This window comes from Hemicordylus capensis, chromosome 4, assembly GCF_027244095.1.
Source record: "Hemicordylus capensis ecotype Gifberg chromosome 4, rHemCap1.1.pri, whole genome shotgun sequence".
NCBI classification, from domain to species: Eukaryota; Metazoa; Chordata; class Lepidosauria; order Squamata; family Cordylidae; genus Hemicordylus; species Hemicordylus capensis.
In genome coordinates, this window is record NC_069660.1 from 152,977,570 (window position 1) to 153,000,481 (window position 22,912).

Sequence of the window (22,912 nt, forward strand, 5' to 3'; positions counted from 1 at the left end):
CATACATCCAATACAAAACCAAGCACTTCCAATGAATCTACATTACTCCATATTTAATCTACACTGAGCTCAGTCCCTATTGCCCCATACACCCCTTATCCCTGTATCTTGCAGACCCATTTCCTAGCTGTTTAAATGAGAGAGAGAAAGGTCAATTTCAGTAACAGAGCCAAGGTCAGATAATAAATTAGAGACTTAGCTGGATCTAGTGCCCTGGATTCTCTTATCTCTAGCCCCAGCTATTCAACTCTGTCTCTCGTGCCTGCTGTTCCCTTATTTTTAGATCATGCATTTCGATTCTGCTGCTCAACATTAGTTCAAAGAGCTTATCCTCGTAGTCTCCCCACCCCCCATTGAAGATTCCCAACCTTACACTCCCCTTGGCTATCTTCCTTCTAGAGAGGATAAGCTCACTTTGACCAGCTGTTCTATAGAAATTTAACCCAATAAGAGTCACTCATTTCAGAAATTTAATTTGCAAGAGACCTTGAACTAAGATTGTTGGGCCCTGCTCCCTGTCTATCCAATGCTTAAAAGGTACAGAAGCCCTTTCAGGGTCTTGCATGTGCCAAAAGAACTGAAGAATTTATCAAATTTGCCAACAGAAATCAGCATCCCTTTAAAACACCGAAGTTAAATCTAGATATTCAGAGGAGTTTGGGACTTCTCAGATTCAGGACATGGAAACAGAGACCAAAAGGGGCATCAACTTTTTCCACAAGGTGACCAGATGAAAAGGAGGGCGAGGCTCCGAAACCTAATTTTCATGTAGAAGTGGAAGCACTGGCAGGTGCAGCTTGCAATTATTAAAATTGTGGAAGACCTACTTCCCAATTTAACCTCTTCCGAAATGCCCAACCTCTCGCCATACCTTATCCCCACAACCCATAAAACAAAGTATTCCCAATCCATACAACCAATTAAACTGTTGTTGTGCAGCACTGCTCAGAGCCTTTGGATAGGGCAGTATAAAAATGTAATACACACACACACACACACACACACACACACACACACACACACACACTGAGCAGGATCCAGCCTGAAGACATTATGACCAAGTCCTACTGAACTTAATAGGGCTAAAGTTAGTCATGCCCCATTCAATAGTTGGGTAGAAGAGCGAATTTCAGGAAACATATCTTTTCTCACCCCTGGATGACATGCTGGTTGCCCTAGAACAGTGTTATTCATTGTAAGGCCCAAGGGCCAGTGGCAGCCCCCATTAACCCTAAGTGCGGCCCCCTGACTAATTGTTTATTTTATATTATTTATTTTATGATTTATTTATTTATTTGATTTGTATACTGCCCTTCCAAAATGGCTCAGGGCGGTTTACAATTAAAAACAAACCACTAAAACAATAAAGAGATAAAACAAAAATTAAAAACAATATGACAACAGTTAACAATTTTAAAACATTTTAAAACAAGAATTAAACAATTGCAGTAATTAAAACCCCTGAAACCAGTTAAAATATTAAAACCGATTAAAAAACCCTGGAAAGCCAGGCCAAACAAATACGTTTTAAGGCCCTCCTGAAGGCTAATAGAGAATTCAAATTATGGATTTCCGCAGGGAGTGCATTCCACAGCCTCGGAGCAGCTATAGAGAAGGCCTGCCTCTGAGTCGCCACCAGACGAGCTGGTAGTAACTGGAGACGAACCTCCTCAGATGACCTTAATGTCCGGTGGGGATCATGCAGAAGAAGGCGTTCTCTGAGGTAACTCGGGCCTAAGCCGTTCAGGGCTTTAAAGGTAATAACCAGCACTTTGTATTTTGCCGAGAAACATATCGGCAGCCAGTGCAATTGTTTCAAAATAGGCGTAATGTGGTCTCTCTGGGTTACCCCAGAGACCAATCTGGCTGCCGCATTCTGAACTAATTGAAGTTTCCGAACTACGTACAAAGGCAGCCCCACGTAGAGCGCATTGCAATAGTCAAGCCGGGAGGTTACCAGCTGGTGCACCACTGTTTTGAGGTCATTCTCTTCAAGGAATGGGCACAGCTGTCGAATCAGCCGAAGCTGATAGAAAGCACTCTTGGCCACAGCCTTCACCTGAGAAACCAGGGTGAGGCCTGGGTCCAGGAGTACTCCCAAGCTGCGCACCTGCTCCTTCTGGGGGAGTGTAACCCCATCCAGCACAGGAAGATCTAACTCACCCCTCAGATTCTGAGCCCCCACAATGAGCACCTCTGTCTTGCTTGGATTCAGCTTCAATTTGTTATCCCTCATCCAGCCCATTACTGCCTGTAGGCAGGCATTTAGAGAATGAGTGCCATTTCCTGAAGAAGGAAAGGAGAAATAGATTTGGGTGTCATCAGCATACTGATAACACCCAGCAACAAATCTCCTGATGACCTCACCCAGCGGTTTCATGTAAATATTGAAAAGCATTGGTGACAGAATGGAGCCCTGAGGGACTCCATATAACAGCTCCTGCTTTGAGGAGCGACTGTCACCAAGCTCCACCATCTGGAATATACCCAAGAGATAGGAACAGAACCACTGCAAAGCAGTGCCCTCTATTCCCAACTCCCCCAGGCGACCCAGAAGGATACCATGGCCAATGGTATCGAATGCCACCGAGAGATCCAAGAGGACCAACAGAGTCACACTCCCTCTGTCAATTCCCCGGTAAAGGTCATCCATCAGGCCGACCAAGGCCCGTTCTAAAGCCAGTTTGAAATGGGTCTAGATCAGGGATTCTCAAACTTGGGTCCTCAGGTGTTATTGGACTTCAACTCCCATAATCCCCAGCCTCAGTGCCCTTTGGTTGGGGATTATGGGAGTTGAAGTCCAATAACACCTGAGGACCCAAGTTTGAGAATCACTGGTCTAGATAATCAGTTTCCTCCAAAACCGCCTGGAGCTGGTTAGCCACCACCCTCTCGATTACCTTGCCCAACCAGGGGAGATTGGAGATTGGCCTATAACTATCCATCGCTGAGGGATTATCAGAACCACCCGGCTCGCTTGGTCATCAGAACCACCTGGCTTGCAGCTGAGCGCGGTGGTTCTGGAGCGGCTAACCCACTTGAGAACCCCTGGCAAAAAGCAGGTTTGTGGAGTGAGCGCTCCTGCATACCTGCTTTTTGCAATTGTGAGTAGCCACGGCGTGCCTTCCTGCCATGCCTACTCATGAGTAGACCCCCGGCTGGGAGGCTTAAAAATAGCCTCCCGGCTCGGGGGTCTCCCCAGTATGCCCTGCACACTTGCGCAGGGCATACTGGAGCTTGCGGGGGCCGCGCGGCCCCTGCTTCCCCCACCCCCGCTGGCTCCATCTTGGAGCTGGCCATTGTGTGGGCGGCCGATCCGGCCACCCAGGGCTCCCTCCCCACTCGTGAACGGGGAGAGCGGGCCTAGCCCGCTCTTCCTGCTCACCAGACGAAAACGGGTCTCACTAATCGTGAGACCCGGTCCACAGTCTGGGAAGCACACCAGTGGGGATTTGAACTAGCAGCCTCTTGCTCCCTAGGCAAGCTGCTTCCCCGCTGCGCCACTGGAGCTGATGCACAATAAGTACCTCTGTCTTATTTAGATTGTCTCAGTTTGTTATCCCTCAACCAGCCCATCACTGCCTCCAGACAGGCATTTAGAGAGGTTATACATTTTTTCCTATGGATGTTGACATGGAGAAATAGATGTGGGTGTCATCAGCATACTAATAACACCCTGCACCAAATCTCCTGATGAGCTCTCCCAGTGGTTTCATATAAATGTTAAAAGGCATTGGAGACAATATGAAGGCTTGTGAGACTCCATACTGTCTGGAGCTTTTGTTCTGAAGAGCAACAGTCTCCAAGAGACACCATCTGGAATCTGCCTGAGAGGTAGGAGCAGAACCACTGCAAAGCAGTGTCTCCCACTCCCAACCCCCTCAGATGCTCTAGAAGGATACCATGCTTGCCGTATCAAAAAACTGTTTCGATGCATGTGTCGATGCACTGAAACCTGCCAAGAGATCCAAAAGGACCAACAAAGCCACACTCCCTCTGTCAAATCCCAAGAGGAGATCATCCATCAGGCCAACCCGTTTTTTTAAGAGCGGGGAGTCCAGGGTAAGTTACATGCAATTGCTTGTAATGTGTCATTGGCCCTCTCCTCTGGGTCATTTCCCAATCTGACTGAGCAATTTTTCTGACAGAGGTGCCTTTGGCAACATTGGGATCTCACCTATAATTCAGACCCAAAATACCCTTGGTAAATTGCCAGGTTTTTTCCTGAGACACACAGTGAAACTTTCTGATCATTTTAGCTCCAGGGTGGGCCAAGCTGCCTAGAGGTGGGGCTGCTAGAGGCACAGCTGCAGTGGTGGACTGGAAAGTTGGCAAACCTATTGTTGCCCACTGCTTGTCCCAGTTCTTTGAAGCTTTTTAAGGTTGTGCAGAAGGCCTGGTCCTTCTAAGACTGTCCTCTGGTGAACTCAGGGGCATAGCTAGGGTGGGGCAGGCAGGGTACGTGCCCTGGGTGCCATTTGAAGGGGGGCGGGGCGCCATTTTTTAAAATTAAAAATTTTCTAAAAGGCTGCCGGAAAACAAAAGGGCCACCGTGCATACTCATATGGCCTCTGTGAGTCCCTAGGCTATGCCAGGCCTCACAGAGGCCATTTGAGCATGCACGGTGGCCATTTTGTTTTCAGTGGCCATTTAAAAAAAAATGGCCACCACACATGCTCAAGTGGTCCCTGTGAGGCCCTAGAGGCCAGCGCGGGGGAGAGGGAACCTTTGCAGACCCCCCCCATGGCCTTTAGGTAGCCCCCCAAAGGTGCTACAGGTATTTTTTTTTAAAAAAATAATATATTATAAGTCACTGTACACATATTCAGATATGTGACTTGTATGTGACCTTCAGACTTGTATTTTTCAGCTGATATTATGGTAAAGTTATCTGAAAAATGAGTGTCAGATGTTTGGACAGGGGCGCAATTTCAGTTCTTGCCCTAGGCGCTATTTTCCCTAGATATGCCTCTGGGTGAACTGGACATTGCTTGCTCATTTGATACCCAGGTCAGGGATGGAATGGTGGATGTCTGCCAAATGGACGTTTTGTCTCTCCTTCTCTTCCACTGCAAGCCCTTTCTTAAAGACTGGGCTGCTTAAATCTCTTTCTTATGTTGTTTACGGGAACGCTGGTTCACTGGGTGTCGGCCTGTGAAATGCTGTCTCTGGGTGGATGGTAGTCCAAGATATACATAGCTGCTCTACGGCAGGCCACAGAGATGTTTTCTTCCCCTCCTTTCAAGGTTACTTGGATGTTCCAAGGCTTCTCTCAGTATGCTATCCTTAGATAAGTTGCATGAATTATCAGTCTCCTCCTCCTCAAGGGCCTATTTGCTTTCTTCTGCATTTTATTCCCCCGCCCCGCCTTCAGTCCTCCAGTTTGGTCACTGTGGCAACCAGAATCTCAGACTACAATCCAATGCATACTTACTAGAAAGGGAATCTCATTGACCACAGTGGGATTTACTTCCATGTAAGCATGCATAGGTCTGGAGGTCACATAAACCCACCAGGGTCTTAACTGGCAGCTGCCCCATCTCAACAAGAATATCTTTACTGGTTAGCTCCAAGGCTTGTTTGAACTCGGTCTTTCTCCCCCTCCCCATGGAAATGATGTGGAGAGAAAGACAACCCCACACTGGGGATCTTCAAGGTTAGAGAAACAATTCAGTTCATTTCTGATATCCAAGGCAATGCTTGAGGAGCTCACTTATTTCTAATGCTAACACCCAGAAGAGCCTTAAGCAGGCCACTGAAATAACAGTTATATATGCAATTTGAATCAAGCAATTGAATGCAGATTCCCTGGGCCTACAATGTAACGAACACACAGAAAGGAATCATTGGGAAATGAGATGGGGCATTTCCAAAGGTAAAAGGAATAGTGGAAATCCTCCATTCTTCTTGCAGCTGAAGGGTCTTGCCAGGGGAAAACAATACTGTTTCTCCGGAAGTATGCTGGTAAACCATAAGCCAATCTAGGGTGTCACGGTAAATATCACAATTTTGATTAAGTATACTGATATTTCATTTATGTTCCTCATTTCTTAGTGTGCTGGAGGCTACGAGAATTACACCTCCCTAGTTCTCAAGAAGCAGGCTGGCAAATTGGCTTCGCAAAAGTCTGTTTTCTTGGAAAGAGAGAGAGCGCAGTGGATTCTTGTGGTGTAATTATGGAAATGTGTTATTTTATAAGTTGAAAAAGATGTACAGGATCAGGGAGCATGTCAGTCTCAAAACTATTTTGCAAGTTACACACACAGAAAATATGTGGTTTCCACCATACATGTCAGGAAAACCACAGCCAATCTCACTTCCCTGGTGTGCATCTTATATGTTTAGCCCTAGTTGTAGACCACATCTGTGCTGTTACACAGATAAAATATATGATTGTGTATACTGAATATATAAAATTAAGCAGGCTCCTGTTCCGGCCTAGAATCCAACAGTTTCCAAGAACATTAAGCTGCTTCTCTCAAGCCTGTTTTCAGCACATCCTATAGGATAAAACAAAGAACACCCTCTGTTTTCCCCCCTGGGCCCCCATCTTTTATCGTTGAGTATCTTTCCCCACATATTTGGAATTTGTAAAATTTGGGATCTTAGCAGGGGTGCCTTCATTTGGCATGCCTTGAGGATCTAGAGAGACTGCAAGAGTGCCTGGTACAAAAATAGGCAAATTGTATCTTCTCTTAAACTACATTTTCTCTGTGTGTAAGAATATGCAAACTCATGTGCCCTAGAGAACTACATTTTTAAGGTTCCTCAGAACCTGCGACACTGCCACGGGAAACATTCTTGGTGCCAGGGAGGGATAGGTGCATTTGCTGGTTCTCAAGGTCCAAGACGGAGAATAACTCAAAAAAGAAAATGACATGCACTTGTAATACTGCCACTGAGAGTGATGAACAGGAGAAATTTGTTTTGGCAATTACAAACTTTGGTGCCATCACTAGTTACACTGTAAGCAGGTATTTTACTCCAGCTAAAAGAACCAAAGGCTAGAATTACAAGACACATCACCTCTTAATATGCCAGGAGAAAACAACCCTTCCTTCAACTCAGTAGCATTTATGTTGTTAGTTAAATTGGTTACATGATTTATACATTAACACCACTATTTGAAGAGACATACGTGGTTTAATAAGGCTTCTGAATGTAACTTGTGGTTTTCCTAAAGAAGATCGATGGACTTTGTCCAAAAGTATGCAAAGCGTCATTGACTGCAGCCATAATAACCACAGCAAAATACAGACAGGAGGGAGGTCACAGCCTCAGGCTGCAGAAATCTTCATGGAACCAGAGCTATGTGCCTCAAACCAAATTCATGACAATAACCCCTAATCTTAGGGAAAGTTTCTGAAAACAATGCATCCATTCCTGACAGTAAAGTTTACTTGCTTTAGAAGAAAGCGGGGGGGGGGGGAGGCTTACTCAATAAACCACATTCTGTGAAAGATTATACCCGTTTTTATGCAATTCAGCCACAAATTACAATTCTGACAAACATCTCCTACGTAAGTCCGAAGAGTTAATGAGCTCATCTGAACTTGCTGGAGAAGTTGCTAAGAAGAGCTCCTATCTCAGTAATTAAAGTCTATCTCAGTAACTAAAGTCTGTTTCTATCTCAGTTAGGGATGTGTGAAACAATTTGGATACAAAATGATTTGTATCCAAATCTGGCCAATTTGGGTGATTTGTAAACAAAACAAATCACCCCTGTCCTCAGTTACCCAGATTTGGGTACAAATCACCTCAGATTTGGACCTGAAAAATTTGGAGAGTCAGACCCCCATTTTGTGGCCAAAGTGAGTTGGGAGGTAGTTCGCAATGGATGGAAGCTACCACCACATTTCAAAGAAATTGGGCAAAGGGGTGATTTTAAAAGAATGTTTGAAGTTGGCGCATCTTTAATCTGCTACCACCCAGATTTCAAAGCAATTGGGGAAAGGGGTGATTTCTCCCAAGGGAATAATGAGGATTTCAGCAGCCCCATAACTCCACTTGGGGGGCACCAGGGTGGCCCAGAGCGAGTGGTGGTGTAGTGCACATAGTTTGCCAACCAGCCTCAAACCCAGAAGCCCATGGGGCACTAGGATTTGTTTTTTCTGAGGTGTTGTGAGAGTAGGTTCTCTGGTAGGAAATGAGAGCGGATTCAATGTTGAGTGGATTCAATGTGGGTGGTAGAGTGTAAACAATATTGAGCAAGATGCACCAATGGGCTGACTCAGTATAAGGCAGCTTCCTATGTTCTGCATGCAAAGCAGGTGCTTTGCCACTGAGCTACAGCTCCTTTTCACTATCTAGTGTTCCTCTGGATGACTGCCATCCCCCCATTGTTTATAGCCCAGCATCTGGTATTCAGAGCTCCACTACCTCTGTACACACAACTTCCATTTAGCTGTCACTATTGCCGATAGACCTATCCACCCTGAGTTTGTCAAACATTTTTCTTTAAAGCCAGTGGCCATCTTCTAGCAGTGAAATCTAGACAAATTATGATTATACCACAGGAGCTGCATCGTTTGTAGGGAAGGGACATAGCGAATAAATCGCTGCATATCTGATCCCCCTTTTTAAAAAAAACACACACTACCCTGTACTCACACCCTCAAGAGTTCAGGGGGTTCAGCATTTGAAATCATAGTGCTTGCCCCTTCAGACAGGTGCTGAACTGAGGGAGAGCAGGTGCTTATGGCTAGAAGAGCACATCCGCAAGGGGCTAGTGTGCTAGCCAGTGTGCTCCCATTCTCTCTCTCTCTTAGTTTTCCACCTGCATGTGGGAATAAGGCCTGCATAGGGCTGTGTTTAGATACCCCCCGCCAAAAACAACAACACTGCTTTACCTTTCACAAGCACTGGATGTACTGCCTGAAAAGTCGGCCATTTATTTTCAACTTATAAACAAGCTTGTAGCTGAAACATGTTGCAACAAAGCTAACAAAACCGAGCAAGGCTTAGATGCACGGGGCACTTCATGTACAGCCAAAGAGTCAGTTTACAAATCAAATACTCGACTTCACAACATGATTTTCAATATACTTTTTAAAAGAAAGACAACATGCCAAAGGCAGCATTGCATAACACCACCCATTGCCAACACAAAACAGACCCACGCTCGGCGTTTCTTTATGCACAGAAAGAAGAGGTATGCTTTCCCGACCGCAGTGGATATACATGCATGGAAGTGAGAAGTTACAAATGATCTGGCATGTGCCCTCAAGGATTTTCATTTTCCACTCAAAAACCTAGCTTGTTCCACTTGCATGCTCAAGCGAGCACAGGTCATTTTTCATCCTCAAGCAGGATTGGATTTTTCAGACTGAATGTAAATGTGCTGAATCAGCATTTTGATGTTAAAATGCTGTTTCAGAGTAACATATTTAAGCAGAGGTCCTAGAAAGATTCAGTGCACCAAGTGAAATGAATGGAACAGAGGCTGACAGACCGTGACCCCAAACTGATGACCAAAAACTGTACATTACATCACAGCAGCATGTAATGTGAGAGTCTGACAACTCCTAGTCCACTGCAGAGTGTCCTCATGAGAGGGCAACAGGCAATGAAGCAGTGGTGGAGAGCAAGGGCATGCTCAACCCTTTCCCAACCCACCCCTTTCCCCCTGAAACCCCCTCCAGTTGTTTTCCTTCCCACCAGGATTTCAGGTCTGCAATTGCCTTACAAATGAGAGTCTGGAACCCCACAGAGGAAATGTGATTTGGGGAAAGGGGTTTGTTTGGGGGGGGGGATGTTGGAAGAACCACCAAACATTCTCTTATGCTTACTACCTTCCAAATGCATCCTAATGTGTAGTCAAGTTTACCAGACCCAGAACAGAGTAATGAGATTCATCAAAGATCTAAGTTATGCATAATATGCTTTTGCAGCAAAGGTGCCCAATGACATACTACTAAGTGACATACAAAACAACAGAATTTACATTTTTAAAGAATACACAGTAGACAATAAAACCTCAATTATTACAGCTCAGAATAGGCAAATATCATAAGAAATCGCTGGGGGAGGGGTTACCCAAAGCATATTATTACAGAATATGCTTACGTAGCACAGTAAGTTCTGTCTGCACAGCTGAAGCTACATCAGTACCAGTTCAGGCAATGTGTTACGCTCTGTCATTAGGTTGGCTTTTCCATAACCAATTTGCTGAATGTGGTGGTAGACTAATCACCTGTGCAGGGAAGGAAGACAGGAAATTTAAAGGGAAAACTAGTTTTGAGAAAGTGACTTCAGGAGCACTTTCCATTTGGAAAAGAAAAAGAAAACAACCTAGTGAGAATTTAGAATTCTTAATTTTTTATTTTTTAAAAAAAAAATCAGATTAATTCATGTGAGACAAGTGTAGGGTTGGTTTTTTTTCCTTTTCTTTTGTTTTTAAAGCCTGGTTAATGTAAACAAGATGGAACAAACTCTTACACATTCAGCTTGGCTGCTGGTGCTCCAGGAGGGGAGAGAGAGACTAAATTGTTGATTAAATTACAGTTTCCACGGTCAACAGAGCTCAAAGAAATGCCATAGTTTTAACAACTGTAATAGCTGAGCCTTCACCTCGAGTGGCAGCTGAGTCTTGGAATATCCATGAAAACCAAAGGACAGACAATATTAGTGTGTACTGGAAAATATACACTATTTGCTAGGTTAGGCAATATTGATTCAATTTCAGTTTTGTCATACAACATACATTTGGAAGATATAGCGTGCTGCTGAGTCAACAGAATATCTCCTTTCTCAAAGCTGTAGAAGGTGGTATAGAGTTCTTGTAGCCAATTTCTTTCTCCTCCTCCTTCTAGATGCAAAATTCCCAAGTCTCTTTTACTGAACCAGCTTGATGTGTAGAAGTATTGCAAGCTTTTATTTCTTACGAGGTGGTTCTTAGGACTTGGGTAGTCAGGGTAAAAAGTAAAAGCTCTTTCACTGACTATTTGCCATAATGTGAATAATGTGAATAAATTTCTTTGATAGATATCCCAAAAGATGCAAAGCAGAACCATTCTAGATCCTTGGAACTGGACAGGAATTAGGATCCTAGTGGCTGCGGCAGCTGCGGCAGATGAAGGAGAGTGATTCCTTCAAAGCACTGGTAGACTGATCTCTTGCCTTTTAACTGGTCTCAGAGAGTGACGTTTGTTTTTTACCCTCAGTAGCAACTGGGTCCAATTCATTCAGGACTCAGGGATAGGACCGTGGCTCTTATCCACGTAGGATTTTACCTTATCCTCTCTTTACCTTATCCTCTCACAAACTGGGTCCAATTGTTTAACTGGCTCCTTTTGCTCAAGTCTTTGGCTTGAAATAATTCCAGGATCCTTGAATGCCATAGATATACACAACTGACTCTGGAAAGAGGCATGGAAGGAGACAGTAGATACGCCTTCCCTGGCACACAGCAGAGATGAAACGATCCAGAGACTTGGGATGAATTTCAAATTGACTGTGCTACTGAGGGTAAAAAACAAACATGGAGGGATGAAGACGCAGTGCAAGTTCACTTAAGACACTGCAAGAGCCAAACTAACTCATCACTCTCTGTTCCAGAGGCACAACATAATTTTATTTGGGAAACAGCAGGAATCTGTACAGTACTTTTATTAAATCCTAAGGGCTATCAGCATAACATATATGGATGAAAAAGGAAGCGCTCATCCTCACGTCTTTCTCACCACTATGTCCCAGATTGGAGTCTGCTTAATTTGTCCCATTTTATTATGTTATTCCCACAGAACTCAACAAAAGTCCTTGTGAACTGAGTCAGCCCCTATTTGAATAGATCCTTTCCCATTCTGCTTCTTGATTCCTCAATGGTGTGCCAGGGCACAGTATTGTGCTCTGAAAAGGAATGGACTATGCCTTGAAACAGGAAGCCACCATGTTGGATGCATTCACCCCTCAGAACAAGAGGCACAGTGCAGCACTAATTACGTACCTGTCTGTTAATGCAAAGGCAGTGACATTACCAAAGGGTTGGAGAGGAAATGCAGTGGGATTCTCGAGTGCAGAAACACCCGCGTGCAGAAACACAACCCTGAGTCATTTTTGGAAGGGCGGTATAGAAATCGAATAAACAAACAAATAAACAAACAAGAAAGGAGATATTAAAGGTACACTGGAATATAAAGCCCAATCTGTGATTAATAAGAATCACTGGCCACATGATGTACAACCTAACACCAGCATTTCTCTTCTGCCAGCGCTACTGCATCGGCATAAGGGTAAAATCTAGCTCTGGTGGAGTTGTACAAGAGTGCTATTGCACAACACTGGAGCTTTCATTGTTTTTAGTGGAGACACATTTCTGAGTCGCTGCACAACCATGTTCCTGTGCAACTCTGCTGGGGTTTGATTTTACATGTGCTGCAGCCCTGGTGGACTGCACACCATTTTTGCATTGGTGCCCACTTCCCTTCCCTTCCTTGATCTCCCAGGGCAGTCCTGTCCTTCCTACAGTGACGGGGTAGGAGAATCTCAGGAATCTCACCATTATCCAGGAGCCACGGTCCTGTCCCTGAGTCCTGAATGAAATGGCGCTGTAGTAAGTCTAAGCTTTTACGGAATGGAGCATGTTCTGGAAGCACTTGTGTATCAGTGGCATAACTCAAAGACATGAGAAAATAGAGCCTTTAATTCAATCCTCAGAAAACCCCCAAACAGCAGGCTTATGACAGTTCTCACTTGGATTCCAAAATGCAAATCTATCCGGGGGTTAAAATTGCTTTGATTTTTTAGGTTAGCCCTAGACCTGTGGATGGTGCATAATCATAGGTTACTTTATTGGGGGTGGGGAGGGGCTGGCAGTCTTTGGGCTGTTGGGAACATGATTTTGGGTGGTTGGGACCTGATTTTGCAGCTCACAGCATAGGAAGAGTGACAGTTTGCAAATAAATATAAATTTAAGGGCTCTCTTTTTATTCTTATTAAAAAACATCTTTTGGCAGGAATACCTACCAAATAATAAGCATATAATTCACAGTGGTGGATTAATGGAGAGGCAGAGTAGGCATTTGCCTATGGTGGCAAAATTTGAGGAGCAGCAAATTTTGCTGCTCCTCAAATTTTGCTGCCCCTCTCTGTGGGCAGCAGCGGCTACAGCAAGGGTGGAGTGGGCAAGGAGAAAGCCCTCCCTTTACCTTATTTTTTTTAAAAAAGGCTAACCTTTTTTGTTTAAGGTAAAAGGGCGGCAAAAGCCTTTTTGCCTATGGGTGGCAAAAAGCTTAATCCACCCCTGATCATTCACCATGTTGGGATTTACAGCTATACATTTTTTTTAAAAAAAATTACAATACAATAAAAAAATTCAAAATCGACAGAAAAGCAGTATTTGGCAAAAATGTAAACAGTTCTCAAGAAATTATGAGTAAACAAGTCCTATTTCTGAGTTTTGGAAAAAATACCTGTTACGATATTCCAAATAAAGAAACAGCTTATCTGCCAAATCTCCAAGTCTGTGTTGCAGGGGCGTATCTAGGGTAGGGCAGGCAGGGCACATGCCCCGGGCGCCACTTGAAGGGGGGTGCCATTTTTTGAAATGAATTAAAAAAAAAAAAAAGGCCACTGGAAACAAAATGACCACCACATATGCTCAAATGGCCTCTGTTAGGCCCTAGGCCATGCCAGGCCTCGCAGAGGCCATTTGAGCATGTGTGGTGGCCATTTTGTTTTCAGCGGCCATTTTTTTTAAAAAAAATTAAAAATGCCCACTGCACATGCTCAAATGGTTCCTGTGAGGCCCTAGGCCTTGCCAGGCCTTGCAGAGGCCATTTGAGCATACGTGGCAGCCTCCAAAATGGCCACCATGCTGATCTTTGCAGGCCCATACTGGCCTGAAAATCAGCCTGGGACAGGCTGCAGCAGTGAATTAAGAGGCTGGCAGGGGAAAGAGGAATCTTTGCAGACCCCCCCACAGCCTTTGGGAAGCCCCCCCCCAAGGGACTACAGGTTAAAAAAAAATAATTTGATATGATATAAGTCACTGTACACATCTTTCAGTTTGGCACTATGTACAGAGAATCAAGGCTTTTGAATACTGAGCTGAAGCTTATGAGCTAGGATTTATTTCATTTGCTCTTACTTTGCTTCTTGTGATGAGTTAAATGTGAGGTCTTAATAAGATGGCTATTAATGGTGAGTTTGTCTTTGAATCAGTGTGAAATCCTTAGTATTAAGGCCACTGGGAGTTTCTTGCTCTCTTTCTCGCATTTTAACTGTCTTTCTGAAATACTAGAATATATTCCAAGCAGTGACACAGTTTACTTTAATTATTTTCAGAGTATATGGAAAAAGTCAAATTCTCCATTTATTTTTATAACTTATGTAATAGTGATGCTACAATGCATAGTAGAGAATTAGACAGGCACTTCTGTTTAATTTTCCAAGTACACCTCCACATAGTATTTGGGTATTTCATGAGCCCCAGCATACTGACATTTTTAGTTTTCCAGCATTCTTTGATCTGGCTACGTCCACTGCTAAATAGCTTTTGAAATATTAAAAGATTAACGAGCTTGACTTGTATTTTTGAGCTGATATTATGGTAAAGTTATCTGAAAGCTGGGTGTCAGATGTTTGGACGGGGGCGCAATTTAAGTGCTTGCCCTAGGCGCTATTTTCCCTAGATACGCCTCTGCTGTGTTGAGGTTTTCTTTAGCTCTGGATCATATTGAACTCACTTCTGTGGCATTGCTTGCCTGTAAAGTGGCAAAATGTGCCCTGTAAGCAGCCAGGAGTTGACACAGGGTTTGGGGTTGAATTGTTGTATTGGAGGTCTATTGTTGTATTGGAGGCGTGTGAGATGTTTCAAGGAAAGGGATGATCAGAGAGATTCACAATAGTGTCCATGGTACCAGATCCCTGCTCACAGTCAGTAGTGAATACAGGGAGACAATCTACTGCGAGGAAGAGGTTACACAATCTTTCCTTGTCCAGCATGGAAATAATGGAAACCCTGCACAGCAGCCCCCTCATCCAGATTGAAAATATTAGCCAGGTGAATAATACTGATTTGACCATAGAGCACATCTTCAGTGTTGGGCCATGTGTCAGGATCAAGAACATTTAAGTCTTCTAGCTAATTTTCTGTGCTAATTTCTGTGCTAATTTTCACCTTCTTAATGGTGCTCACATGTAAGAAATCTGTTCTCCGCTAAATTCTGATAGAATTGGTTTCACAATTGCATTGTACTTCTTGCCTGTTTTGCAACTCAGTCTCCATCCAGAAAAAGTACTTTGTGCTCTAACTCAGTTCTCAACTGGTGGTATGTGTACCATTGGTGGGACGCAGAAGTAGTCTAGGTGGGATGCAGGGTTTTCATAACAATTACTGAAGCCTCCTTCAGAGACATTATAAAACAGAGCCTATACTCAAGTACAGTCTCCGGAAAAGAGGCTGAAGTCCCGCCCAGCTGTCAATCACTCTCCCTTGCTGGCTGGTTGCCTCTAGGGATGTGCAGAACGTCTCAAGCTCAGAATATTCTCACTCAAAATGGGCCATTGCAAGTGTTCCATTGTGAAACAGAACACATTTCAAATGAAGGGCAAATGAATGCAAATGCCTAAAATGTTTCATCGGAACAACCAATCTGGCTGGTTGTTCCAACAGAACAAGCCCTTCATTTGAAGGGTGCTCCATTTCACAAAGGAACACTCGCAATGGCCTGTTTCAAGTGAGAATGTCCCAAGCTCGGAATGTTCAGCACATCCCTAGCCTCCTCACATTTGCAGCAAAGGCTGTAAGCATGTTGGAGGATGCTTCTGTGAGTGGGAGGCTTGAGCACAGGAGCTGCCTTCTCATGCAATCACCTTTCAACATGCTTACAGCAGGGAAGAGTGACTGACAGTTGGGCGGGACTTCTGCCTCTTTTTTGAAGGCTCAACTTGAGTAGAGTCTCCGTTTTACAATGTCTGAATTAGGCTTAAGAATTCGCTCTCCCTCAATCTCCATGTGCTCCTACCATTATCGTTTGCCCTATAATAAGAATGAGCCAGCAAGGACTAAAGATATTTGGATTCACCTCTCCGGAAAATACTAATGGAATTATTATTTTTGTTTGCTTATGTTTTAAAGCCATAGCAGTACAATTTAGGAGAGGAGAGCTGGTCTTGTGGTAGCAAGCATGACTTGTCGCCTTAGCTAAGCAGGATTCACCCTGGTTGCATATGAATGCGAGACTAGAAGTGTAAGCACTGCAAAATATTATTCCCCTCAGGGGACAGAGCCACTCTGGGAAGAGCAGAAGGTTTCGAGTTCCTTCCCTGGCTCCTCCAAGATAGGTCTGAGAGAGTTTCTTGCCTGAGACCTTGGAGAAGCTATTGCCAGTCTGTGTAACCAGGGATTCTCAAAGTTGGGTCCCCAGATGTTTTTGGACTTCAGTTCCCATAATCCCCAGTCCCAGTGGCCTTTGGTTGGGGATTATGGGAGTTGAAGTCCAAAAACATCTGGGGACCCAACTTTGAGAATCCCTGGTGTAGACAATACTGAGCTAGATGGGCCAATGGTCTGACTCAGTAGAAGGCAGCTTCCTATGTTCTTAATTTATTCCCAACAATACTACTGCAATTTTTAATGCCCTTAACACTTACCGTAAAGGATAAATATAACAACAGAATGCCTATAAACATAAAAATATTGATCTCAGAAAAAATGGGCTTTTTATTTCTGTCATGGTGGGACTCAGATTACTTGATAGAATAATTGATGGGATGTAAAATACAAAAGGTTAAGAACCACTGCTCTAACCACTGCTCTGCACAACCTAGCAAAATGCAGAATGCACCAGACAAGAAACAAACTTTACTGGGAGTAGTGTGGGGAGTAAGGGAGTTGGGGGGGAAACCAGGCTGGGAAGCAAAAAAGAAAGAAAAAGAAGAAGAAGAAAAGAGGGAGAGACCTGCAAGGTGATGGGGTGGGGATTGAAGCTGCTCAAAGCAGCACAAGAAAAAAAGAAAGAAAGCACAGGAAAAGGAGATAAATTTTTGTTCTTTATATTGATACTTGTTATATCTTTTGATACCCCAATGGGAGGGCAACAGCACTGATAAAAGGGGTGGGTATGCCCAGGCCTACCTAGTGAACAATGGTGGATAGGCTTGGCATACCTGGGCCCACCCTGACTTTAACCACGGAATCTCTCTCTCATATATTTTAATTTAAAAAAATAAATACATCATTTTTTCCAGATTGGCTTCTTCTGTTTATTGTTAAAGTTACACCCATCTCTGTGTAAAGTCTAGTGTAGTCATAGCTGTAAGGTAGTGAAAGGAACCTAATGATCTAAACATTCAGTTTCTGGTTAACGATGAGAATTCTAGAATCTTCACCCCTGAGATTCAGGCAAATCTGGGAAGAGCTTGGTGGGGAAAGGGTGGAGCCAGCCTAGTAACACCTGAGGGAAACAGAGGATTGTACCCTGGTGGATTGTGGAAGAGTCTGGCTATAGCTGCGTAAAGTATGAATGGCGGAGGTAGCACAAAGAGTAAAAGCGCTCAAGTCAAGAAGAGAATAGCTAGAGCCCTTGATTCTTGGCCCTTCCCCCTGAGATTTGACTTTTTCTCCTGGAGACCCTGACAAGGATACTAAATCCCTGAAACTTCAGGTAAAACCCAAGACCTGGCAACCCTAGATGTGCATAATCTAAAGGACAAACACTTGTTTTTATCTTTCTAAGAAGAGATTACAAATGTGAATGTCGACCTGGAGATAACTTTTCTTTATGAGAGTTAGTCTCAGGGCAATTATAGCTGTATCAAGCTACTTTCCCCAATGCTTAATGCAGCTTCACATGCATGGAAATAGCCTCTGAACTGAAAAAATATATATCTACAACTATTTAAAATTCACAGATTTCCAAACTTCAACATTCTAACATTCAATGCTATTTCACGAGAGAGGTGAAATTTTGCACTGAAATTTTAAAGGTTTAGTTTTGTTAATATCTCTTGATTATTCATTTTTACATGCTTCAATTGAAACTTCATAAGTTGTCAAATGCAAATACCATAGTATATAACTATCAAAAACTATCAAACATCATACTACTGAAATCACATATAATCAGAAGACGTGTACGTATATCGAATCTTCCATGAATAATTGGTAAATATTCCAGTTATTCAGAGACTATCTGGTGACATCAACATTTGCAGATACTGGTAAATCTAAAAGGAAGAGTGAGCAGTGTGACTGGTAATATGAAAGTGGGCACCAATACGGCAGACTGATTTCCAGAAGAAACCCAGAACACGGAAGTACTGGGGAAACAAAGCCAAAGGTAACTCAAGGTCACTGCTTGGGGCTCAGTGTAATTCTATCTCCGTGGAGCTGAGCTGTTCTTAGGAAATCTGGGTCCAGACACAACAATGCTTTGCTATCTGGAGGGCAACAGTGAGTGTAAGACTGAGAAGAGGCCATGAATCAGTAGACCATGGAAAGAACAAAACAGAAGTGCAACTGAAGACATGGAGCAGAGCAGATGCAAAGGAGGATGGGCCTCCTATATCCAACAATTGTGTAAGCAAGGCAATTTTAATAGGCAAGCCCTGCATGACAATTGGCACCTGCCAAATTCTCCATTCTGAATAGGTATGGATTCCAATCAAATCAAAAAACCCAGCAAACCAGCGTGGCAGATGTTTTTGTTTTTGTTATCAAGTCAGTTGCCAGAAAAGAGAGATAAACAGGATTTCTCCAACCCTAATTGTTCCTGTTTTGGTCTTCCACCTGAGGTGAAGTGATAGCTTTTGCACTGGGCTCTGCCCAAAGACCCATCAAACACCACTGGGCTGTTCTGACATCAGATAATACAATATTTTATTTCATGTTGGTGACTTTGACCAAGCTGAATATTATATTATTATTATTATTATTATTATTATTAATTCGATTTCTATACCGCCCTTCCAAAAATGGCTCAGGGCGGTTTACAAAGAGAGATAACAAACAAATAAGATGGCTCCCTGTCCCCAAAGGGCTCACATTCTAAAACTGGAAGTACTGTGCTGGGGGTGGATAGGGCCAGTAACTCTCCCCCTGCTAAATAAAGAGAATCACCACGTTAAAAGGTGCCTCTTTGCCCAGTTAGCAGGGGTAATATGATCGTGCCAGGTAAGAGGTCATCCTCCTTCACCCTCTTCAGTGAGGATACTAGTGCTAGATGGGCTATTCAGAAAGTGGTCCAGCTAATACATTTTTTGATTACTGCCTGGATAACAAAAGGGCCTCCAGGAATGAAGACCCCATGGGGGTCCAAGGGTGGATTTTTATTTTTTGCATTATGCTAATGTTGCCAACTTCTTTTCTGGCAGGATTCCTGTGCCTTCAGCAGCTTCTTGGCATGCTGAATATTTAGCAAGAGAATCATTTCCTCATCTCTTTGTCAGGCAGGTACTGCATTAAAAGGCACTTAGCCCCGGCAGGGGGGAAATGTCTTCAAATTTACATGATGATGTCAGCAGATGACTGTTCATTCTCATTGCCACATGATCCCTAAATAGCTTTCCTTTCCCTTTTGATGCATAACTCCTGGTCCAGAGGATGCTGGCTGTCCTGAAATTGCAGGCTGGTTGACAGGAGAAGTTGGTGCTCATCTGGAATTTCACATGCAAAGCAAGATACAAAGGTGGGGGGGTGGGAAGAGAACGGGGTGCTGCCATGGCAACGCTTCCTGCTCACATGAAAAGAATGGCCTGCTTGCCAAAACTTAATTCTCTCAAGGGTTGTTGGCACTGAAAAATGGGCAGAACTTTGAGGTTTGGGGTTTTTTTCCAGGCTAAGAAACACAGACCCATCCTGAACTTCCCATTAGCTGAGAATCAGATCTTTCTGCTCATTTATAAACTGCCCGTGTGCTTGATTCAGCCTTTTTGAATGAATGAATGAAACTGCAAGACTTCCTCCTGCTCAAAAATGTGTTAGCCCACCCACTATTTTGTTGTTCAGCCACCACCAGGTTTAACCATTGCCTACCATAGAAAACGTTAGGTCAGACTAGGACTCCCACCTTGTGATCTTAGACGAGCGACAGAGCAGCCAGCAGGCGTTCTACTGAAGGACTAGGTTAGCAAACACAAAAGGAAGAAGCCTAGAAATTTGACAGTGCTGACCCCACAAGAAAAGAACTACCTTGTGGGGCAGGGGGGCATGTTGAGTGGGAAAGAATCTTGCATTTCTTGCACAAAGATGAAAGAAAAGGCCCAAATCAGGTTGCCTACTTTCCCCCCAACAGGGCTCCTGCATACATGTCACAATCAGCAACATTTCACAGCAAAAACAGAGTCATTGTGGATTGGCCAAGAGAATGGAGTGATGAAAGGCAGAGAAAACACAATGCGGACTACAAGTATGGCACTGGCAGAAAGCAGGAACCAAGGAAAGCACATGCAGGGCAGATAACTTGGGCTGATGGAGGGTGGTGAAGCTCTCTCTCTCTCTTTCTCTTTCTCTCTCTCTCTCTCTCTCTCTGTGCTTTTTTGCCCTTGCTCCATGCACACTTGAGGTTTCTGTCAAGAAATGCAGCCAATTCATCTCTACCCATTTCTCCTTCCACAGCGTCAACATCACTAAATGCAGTGGGGTGTGGAAGTGGCATGAGGTGTGTGAGGGCTGGACACTGTTGAAAGTATAGCATTTCTTGGAGGGCAGAAATCTCTACACCCCGCTCCCTTTCTGTTAATGATACAGGAGGTGCCACCTGTACAGAGCTCCAATTCCACAATTACTTCCAAAGTCTTATTCCATCTTTCTCTTTGCATTTCTCCCTTCCAAGCAAATGAAAAGGGTATGCACATGTACACAAGTGAACTATACACTCTCCTCTGCACCAAACAGTAAATGAGTTAATTAAAAACTGAATGTTTTGGAACTCAAGTGAAAGATATCCGCAGCTCCATGCACAATCAATTAAACCAGTGGCATAGCAAGGTCAGTGGAAGACCATGTTCAATAAAGGAACATTGGACCCTCCCCACACTTATTTTTTGTGGCACCAAAGGTGCTGGGTGGGGGGATTACATTGCATTCTTTACATAAGAACAGCCCTGCTGCCTCAGGCCCAAGGAAGCCCATCTAGTCCAGCATCCTCTTTCACACAGTGGCCTCCCACATGCCAATGGAAGCCCACAGGCTGCAGTTGAGGGCACGGCCTCTCTCCTGCTCTTACTCCCCTGCAAAAAACTGGGACTCAGAGGCAGCCTGCCCTTCAGCCTGGAGGTGGCCTATAGCCTTCAATAGCAAGGTGCCACAAGTGGCAGGGCAGCAGGTGAGAGGAGCAGCAGCAATGGTGGCAAAGCTCTGCAAGTGGCAGCAGGGCAGTGGGAGAGAGGAGCAGCAGCAATGGCAGCAAAGCTCGGTAGGCAGGAGGAGCTGCAGCAACAGTGGCAAGGCTCTGGAAGCAGCAGAGGGTGGGAGGAACGGCAGCAATGCCGGCAGTGGTGGCAAGGTGCTGCAAGTGGGAGGAACAGCAGCAATGGCAGCAAGCAGCGGTGGAGCAGCAGGCGGGAGGAAGGGCAGCAGTGGCAGCAAGTCTCCGCCAGCGGCCACAGGAGCTGCAGCAACAGTGGCAATGGCGGCAAGGCTCCGCAAGCAGTGGCAGGCAGGCAGGAGTGGCACATGTGGGTGTGGACTTGGGGGGAGCTTTGCACTGGCAGTGGCGGTGGCTGCTGCCAAAAAAGTGCAAACATATCTTTTGAGGGGGTGAACCAGTGCTCATTTACTGAACACAAGCCCCCTCTGACCTGGCTATGCCACTCAAGGGTACACCACAAATGGGCAGCAGCTAAAGTACAAAGACTGGTCCTGTCCTCATTTAAGCACAGCTTGTAAAGCAATGAAGTACATATGTAGCATTTCTATATCAGGAATATACATAAGATAAAGTCAAACGTTCTGGATGCTAAAGAGAAAAATACCAGGGCAAGGGGGGACACTGGCATGCTATGGAAGTGTTAGTTAGCCAGCCCAGCCCCTTCCCTTCAGCCTTGACTGTTCCTGCTTTATTAAGCAAAAACTGTGCAACATACAAAGAAAAGAACACTGACAATTCAACAAATGGCTACAACGATGGAGTCCTGTATACCCATGACGGCTGCAAGCAAATAACAATACTACAAAGTAATCCTCTAAACATAAGTGACCCAGTACAAATAAAAACCCTGGAACATTGTTGCCTATGATTACGGTCGACAGTTTCCAATGACACAGTTTGCATATGCATGATAACACTACACACACACACACACACACATCTCCACTATAACAAAAAGTGTCCCAGTACAAAAGAATCCCCTCCGAAATAGCATTGCTATGGAGTTGGTACAGACAGTCCATAACAAGTCTTTTGTACAAGCAGTACATATACTGGTGTCACTGTTTACATAAGTATCACATGTATCAGATTTAGTGCTCACTGAAACAGAAGTGGGCCAGTCTAAAAGAATCCTCCTCCATGGTCCAGATGAGGCCAACATTCAAACACATCAATTTTATGTGCTTATTTACAAGGCCGTAAGAAGCATTCATACCACCACAAGTAACTGAGATAATACTCAAGTGAATACCAAAACAGCACATTGTGAACAACAGAGCTCTTCACTGCCACACTGGATGACTGCCTTAGCACTTAGGCTGCTAGGTAGAATAAGGAAAGGACCACTAAGTGCAAAAGGCCAAGGACTTGGCAAAAGGCCAAGGACAGTTTCCATGAGGCTTGCTTCCTACTTGATGTTAGATCACATGATCACCGTTCTAAACAGCATACACTCTGAAGATCTCTTGACCCATTATGCAGTCCTGTGTAAAACATATCCCATGAGTCTGTTCTGGGCATCAGATGTCCCATGAGGCCGTTCTGGGGCCTGACTCTGCCTATGCAACTGTTTTGAGTATCAGGTGACCCATGGGTCTGTC

The 22,912-nt window shown here is 44.2% G+C and overlaps 1 protein-coding gene across 8 annotated transcripts in view; it reads right to left on the reverse strand.

Annotated features, from left to right (window-relative positions):
* Positions 1 to 22,912, reverse strand: part of RGSL1 (regulator of G protein signaling like 1) — a 218,724-nt gene that overhangs the window by 163,355 nt on the left and 32,457 nt on the right. The window lies entirely within an intron of this gene.